Consider the following 7,062-nt stretch of genomic DNA (forward strand, 5'->3'; position numbering starts at 1 on the left):
CTGTATCGTGAAGTGATTAAAAATGAAAGCAAACAATGCGAATTTTATTTTATATTTTTTACTTCGTTTTTAATTAACTGTTTTATGTTTACAGGTCTTAACTCATGTAGTCCACGATCGATGTAAGAGATACCTTGACAACAAGGAAGAAAAAGAGGAGAAAGAAATAGCAAGAAGGGACACTAAGACACTTGAATAAGAGCAAGACAAGACCAAATAACGGAAGGAGAAAAAAAGCGAGAGAGAGAGGGAGGAAAAAAGGGAGAAAGAAGAGGCGAGAATGCACAAGTACCCATTAAGTATTAAAGTCTCACTTTCAGCGGACGAGCTGCAAGGATCACCCAAAGCGAGTGACGTAATACAGCCCAAGTGAGTGAGTGGGAAGAAGTCTCCCTGGAACATGAGCCAAGTGGCGCACCTAGAATGAGATATCGATTCCTGGAAAAACGAAGCCAGTTACAATGGTCCACTTACACTATTGATCTGTGCGAGTCTATTCTTTCATCTTTAGCTCTTTTCATCCTCGTTAGTGGGTTCCCTTCCCTGCCTCCCATTGGAGCTTGTTTTATCTCCCGTATCACTACTTTCCTTCCGTCCCTGCGAGAAAGGTCAAAAGATGCGGACACTTTGCCGTGGCGGTACTGCGAAACCTTGAGATAAGTTGAGTAAATATCGACCTAAGCCGGCCCTTCGATGTTTTGCCGATCGTTTGGCGTGTCTGGCACACAGGTGTCGTAAACATCCATATGTTTACGTTACCAATATGTGCGTGAGTCATAAGCACTTTGAACCCTTTGACTTTGCAGGATTATCGTAACCCAAAGATGATTATACAAATCACGCGCCACCTCTTCTCATGGAACGTCTAATTTTTCCAGGACGCTTCTCCACTGCGCACTTTCAAGGTTGAGATTCCACCTGGTTCCCACGCCCGTTTTTTTTCCTTTTATGAATTTGTTTTATTGAAATTTTACAGTAATGTACCAAATAATCTATGATCTAATCAAACCAAAAGAAAAATCTGCTCCCAACTAGTGTTCGTTTCGTATACATCATGATTGTCATCATATGGATTGGATTTTATCAATGAGATCTAGCAGAGGGCGCCGTGGCTTAGTTGGTTAAAGCGCCTGTCTAGTAAACAGGAGATCGTGGGTTCGAATCCCACCGGTGCCTCTGCAATCTTTTAAGTTATTGGGTTTTTTTTTTTTTTTCTGTCTCTCTCTTTCTTCTCACGTTTAGCTCGTAATCTCTGTGGCAGTCTCGAGGTATAAATAAAAATTAATTTAACTGAAAATCGAAACGTTCGGTCTACAGGGCAATATAGTTTTGCATTCAAAGATGAAAAATCGAAGGGGGAAAAAAACGCTTTAAATGTTATTACTTGTCACCACGACAAGAATATAACCTAATTTAACTATCCTTAAGTATTCGTCATTTTTCACAAATACAGTATTTATTCTTTATTACGTTTTATGCTAGATTTTTCTAGATTCGAATGGTAACTTAAAAAACAAAAAAATAACAAAACCGGTTACCATCAAAATTACTGAGATATTATAGAAGCAAAACAGCTCCTGTATGTCATCTTAATGTATTAGAAGACACATCACCTTTCTTTGATTATTTATCCCTTTTCCCTTATAAAAATCCTCTTTTTATTTTTGAAGTTTTTCCTCCAAGAACAACGTCATATTCAGTTTGAGATTTTTATCCTTATAAACGTCATAAAACTATGGCTTTTGTACAGGGGGAAAAAATAAGGAATTTAAGATTGACTCTATAGACGGACTTCTCCCCATCACCCAACACTGAAGCCTGCTGTATTGGGAATTGAATACGAGCATAAGAAAATAATATGGGCTCTTATTTTGACTTTATCGAGAATATGTTCCAAATAAAATGCCCAATTTCCGTGGTTTGTATTCTGATGAGCAACAGCCAGGACCATGCAAAAGAGGAGATTCACTAGATGGAGACACCCTGGCCCAGACACAGAGCCTATAACAAAATATAGTTGTGCTGATAATATTTCAAACAATTATAATAAAAGGCAGGGTCCAAAAAATAACTGTGACCTGGGCTCCAGGATACAACAGCACGGCCCTAGCAACAGTGCAAAAACCTAAGAAATAGGTTGAACTTGCCGCAAACAAAGCCTTATCATCACTTGGTCCTTTAAGTTTAGTTAAGAATATTTAAAATGCTTTAAAAATACGTGTGTATTAAACTAAAATGTCTTGTAAATTGCTAGAAACGTGCACTTGTAAATGAGTAGTTTCATGTATCTTCGCCAGGGCACGCTGTTATCATTTTTGCATTTTAATATATTTCCAGATTATTTGCTATGTGTACTTAATGTGTTTCTCCTTCATCACCCAGGAGTTATTTTCATCTGGTGAATGGAAATGAATTCAGCAACAACAAACACATCTCATCCTGGTATGTTTTTAACCTTTTCACAATCCTTCGTGGTAGTATAGTATAATGTATATAATGGTATAGTGACTTGGATTCAAATCCCATCAAACTGAAGGAACTCATTTGAGTCTGTAGTTAATCGAGTTCAGATGGAAGTGGTAAGGTTTCTCGTCAATTATTCTGGATTTTTTAGTCCTGACAACATGCAATAAGCCATATAAAGTGGCATACCCATGTGAATCTGTGCACTATGACTAGTGCAGTTGATGCGGCCAAAATGAAGACTTTCTCGCAATAGCATCTTTGAGCTCTGAAAAAGGATAGTATTTCCGCATGCACAGGAAATCAGGGGACCTAGGGGGGGATCATTGTATAAGAAAATTACTCCCTCAAACTGAAAAGGGTACTAAAAACTCTGGGACAGCCCCCGAGTGAGTAATTGTGAATGTGCTCGAACTTGTAATCGACATTGACCATCTTAACATCTTGGGAAAAGTCTTTTAGAAAGTTTAGCAGCCGAAAAGCTTTGCGCTTGGTTTAAAAAAAAAAAAAAAAAATAGCCAATGCGAACTCCATTCTGGCTCATTTCAAGTACCACTCTGCATAAAGTTTCCAGTCTGTAATTGACCCTCTTGTCCAGTGCTGGCACTTCTGCAGGTGCCAGAAATCTTCCCTTTTTGCAATGAAGTCACACAACGCGCAATCGGAAAAAGTCAAACCAATTTATGGACTCCTCATCAGTTGATAATATTGACTTTTTGTAGGTCCGCGCCAAGGGCTAAACATCATACACAACATTGCTGTGTTTCTTTGTTGCTCAACCACTGATTAAACTGCTCCAATTTCTTTTACTTTCCTCTCTTTTGAAGTTTTTTTGGATAATCTCCCACTTATTTATTCAAATTCTATTTTGTTGCTATTTGTCTGAAGTGCCTTACAATTATTTACATTTGGGTACATTAAAGAGATTGAATCGTTAAAACAAAATAAAAGTAAAATATCACATACTTTTATTGAAATCAAATCTGAATGTGATGAAGTATTTTAGGTTACATTATTTAAGATTTCAAATAATTCTTCGATGATGTGGCCTTTAAAAGAGATATTTAGAAACTTTTATTAAAAGTTTGGATGTCGGTGGAACTTAAAAAAAAAAAAAGGAAAAAATGCGCGAATGTTTTTTGAGCCATTACGGAAGAAATAACGAAGGTTGCATTTGCAAAGTTGAATGCGCAGATACCTGTTCTTTTAGGGTCACGTCGATTCAACCCATTAAAACCAAGGTCTTCTGATAGTAATCCAGGGTTCGATTTTTCATGCGCATAAATACAATTGGCAGAAACTCTATTCTTTCCAGAAATGTTTATTGTTTTGAATGTAACTCACAAACTCTAGAACGTTCGTTCTATTTACAATGCATGAAACGGCTCTAACATATCGAATTATTTGATTCATGATGAGAAATGCCAGGTGTGGGATCGCATATCCTTCATGTATACGCTTTTTTTGTTTGTTTGTTTCTTTTTTCTTTTTCTTCTTATATGCATCAACGATGCGCCAAATTTTAAGCAGTAAAATTCCCCATCTTTTCTCTCTCTCTTTTATGCTTTTGGAGGCAGCTTCTAACATGTTTGTTATAATGTTTTCTCATAATCAGGACACGCAAGGCTTTTATCTTTTCGATCTCAAGACTATGCGTCCATGATGTGGATTCGCTGTGTACCAGAAGTACGTGGCATTGGAGTAATCAGAAAACCATTTAATATAAAAGAAAAATTTCATATTTGACTTTTCATATTTTTTCAACAGTTATTTATTCATATTACAGTACCGAAGAGCAAAAATTACATTATGAAAACGTGGTTTACCATAGTATTATCCACATTTAATGCGTGTATAAACCGAAGTTACTAAAAATTGAAAATAATGGCTTTTTTTTTACGCAAAAGGATTGATATTAACTTTTTTCCCTCTTTTCTTCAAAAGCTTGCAGTAGCGCAGGATTTAGACTTCACGAGACCCTAAGCTAATGCCTGTGAAGGAACCCCAAAACACGTAATTATAGATCTTTATCCTCATTAAAGGAAACGGCGATGCCACAAGCCGTGGCTTATTTTGGCTTATGTCTAAATCCGGCACTGGCTGTCAGCTAATAAATTATGAAGAATTATTAAATTCTGCCACCGATTAACTTTTTAAATGGTGCTTAAATTGGGCTAACCATCATTTAAAAAAATGGTAGTAAGACCACTATTGCACTTAGATCCGTAGTCTCTCTCTCTCTCTCTTTTAAGCAAACCCCAATCACGAAAAGTATTGGAACCCGTAATACTCCGTACCGTGCATGGATTAAGAGTTAAGAAGAGAAAAGCTAATTGCTGACATTAGTCTTAAATTTCTGAAGATTATAATTTTTGGGAAATACTAGTTGAAAGGAAGGTTGTTCCGGAGGACAGAAATAGAAGGCATAAATGAGGAGGAGGAGAAAAAGTTGGTTCTGTGAGTTTGGAGATGGACAGTAGATGGATGCTAATTGATTATGGCACGTGTTCGAACCGGTCTGGAAGAGGAAAAGGGGGTTAAATTATTGAAGCCAATTCAGCAGAACAGTGTCCATGGAAGTACAGTATCTATTGAAAAGGCAAGTAGCAGAAACAAAACGTCTGCGATACAAAGTTGAGAGACTTTGTAAGAGACGGGTCATTATAGCAACCACAAAGTGTATTCATTTTCTGTTTATACTCCAGGACGACCATATGGTCAGAGGAGTTCACAAGAAACAGCACCATATTGAACAGTCATGGGCTTTGAACACTAATCACTTAAAGCATGTGTACTTATGCACCCGGGCGCCTGACCGCTTGGCTCCGGAATTATTGATACATAACAGTGGACTGCGAACCATTAACTTACTACTTCGGGTTCCAGAAGTTCCATGTGTTCTTGTATCCTTTGTTTAAGGCAAAACGCCTGTATTTTGCGATACATTGCTTGAGCCAAATGAAATGTGCACCCAACCATGTGTGTTCGGCCAAGCAGGACGTATAGTATTGCGTATTGCCTTTCAAAATTCGTCTGCAATTACACCTGCTGCCAAAGTGCAATCCAACTCAGAATACTTCTTGAGAAAACAAACAACGTTCTGTGTATTGTTTCTGCTTTGTCAGGCATCACACAAACGCGATGGAGATGTACCCAAAACTTCGTGCGGGTCTGAAATGTTCCATCCACGTACTGAGTACATTTGAGCAAAAACTGAATATTGGTTTTGCGAGAAATCTCCACAATCCCAGATTGTGGAGATTTCTCGCAAAATGATTCTCCTTTCAATAATAGTAAGTTCGGTTCATTGAAATTGTTCGAAACGTTTTTAAGAGTATCGAATAATGGCGGCTGGTTCTTTCTTCTGTGGTTATAGATGTTTCGGTGAACATGCAATATTTTTTTCTATGATGTCTTCCCAAACGTTTCCATTCTCTTTAATAGGATCGTTGATAATTTTCGATTTTAAGTTTAATTTAATGATTTTAATTTTTTTGGTGTTGCTTCGAGTAATTACATCTTCATTGCGCAACGTAGCCCCAAAGGATGTGCATTGCAAAACCTTGCAGTGCACATTTTTTGGCTGTGCATTACAACGTTTTGCAGTGCAAAGCCAAAAATACTCGTGAATTTTTGGACTTTTAATTTGTACGTTAAAATTAAATGATAAAGCAATATACTGTAATTCAATAATACCTAAATTTCTGTACATTTTACACTTCTGTTAAATTATAATCCATGCTATAAGGCCTTATAAATAATTAACTCCACTCAGCTAGTTTTATTTGTATTTTTTTAAAAAAAGGAAATGATGCTGGAAGTGTCCACCTTACTTCTGTACACATCCGTCCACTCCTTTTAATATCTGACGCAACTCTACAAAGAGAAACTAACTCCCCTGACCTACGTAGTCGTACCCGATTAAAGCTGAAATTTTATTTATTATTTAATATATTCATCCATGATATGCATGCAGTTCTCAGTGTTTTGCTTCGGCTCATCCTGAGTATGTACGTTCTTTGAGTAAGCCTTCTTCTTGAGTGCATCCCGAAGATAATGTTCTGACAAACGTACCGCGTAACTCCTCAATCAATTATTATTGCTGTCACAATGAAACCGCCTCCAGCCACCTGTATAAATATATCTCACTCCATATTCGATGACGTCATATGTTCTTCCGTTGGCGAGCTTTATTGTGTCTGATGGTATAATAAATATATACCAAAGAATGGCGATTTGTAGTTTCATAAGTGCGTGCTTCTTATAATGTTTGTCATTGCGCACACGTGTGTTTAAAGTCTAATTGTAATATTTGGGCATGAGGATATTTAGTGCAAAAAGCACTTTTAGTGGGATGCATTGCATGTGCTCGGATGAAAGGATAAAAAACGCAGTGTATCCACCAACTATTGTTTAGATGGGTGTGGGAATTATTAGGGCTTTCGGTCCTGCCCGTGTTTGTTTTGCTCTCGTGACAAAGCACTGTCCCTTTTAAGTGAATTGTGACTTCCGTAAAGCTCAAGAACTGCCACAGACATCGTGTCATACATCATGAGCGCAGAAATAAATTGGGTTCCATTTGGTATCCATCTTCTTTCA

At 37.4% G+C, this 7,062-nt stretch overlaps 1 non-coding gene across 1 annotated transcript; it reads left to right on the forward strand.

Annotated features, from left to right (window-relative positions):
- The first annotated feature begins 1,102 nt into the window (after window positions 1-1,102).
- Window positions 1,103-1,176, forward strand: TRNAT-AGU (transfer RNA threonine (anticodon AGU)). The gene has a single exon. It is a non-coding gene; the product is annotated as a tRNA-Thr (tRNA).
- The last annotated feature ends 5,886 nt before the right edge of the window (window positions 1,177-7,062 follow it).

This window comes from Mastigoproctus giganteus, chromosome 2, assembly GCF_048544385.1.
Source record: "Mastigoproctus giganteus isolate SK-2022 chromosome 2, ASM4854438v1, whole genome shotgun sequence".
Classification (NCBI taxonomy): domain Eukaryota; kingdom Metazoa; phylum Arthropoda; class Arachnida; order Uropygi; family Thelyphonidae; genus Mastigoproctus; species Mastigoproctus giganteus.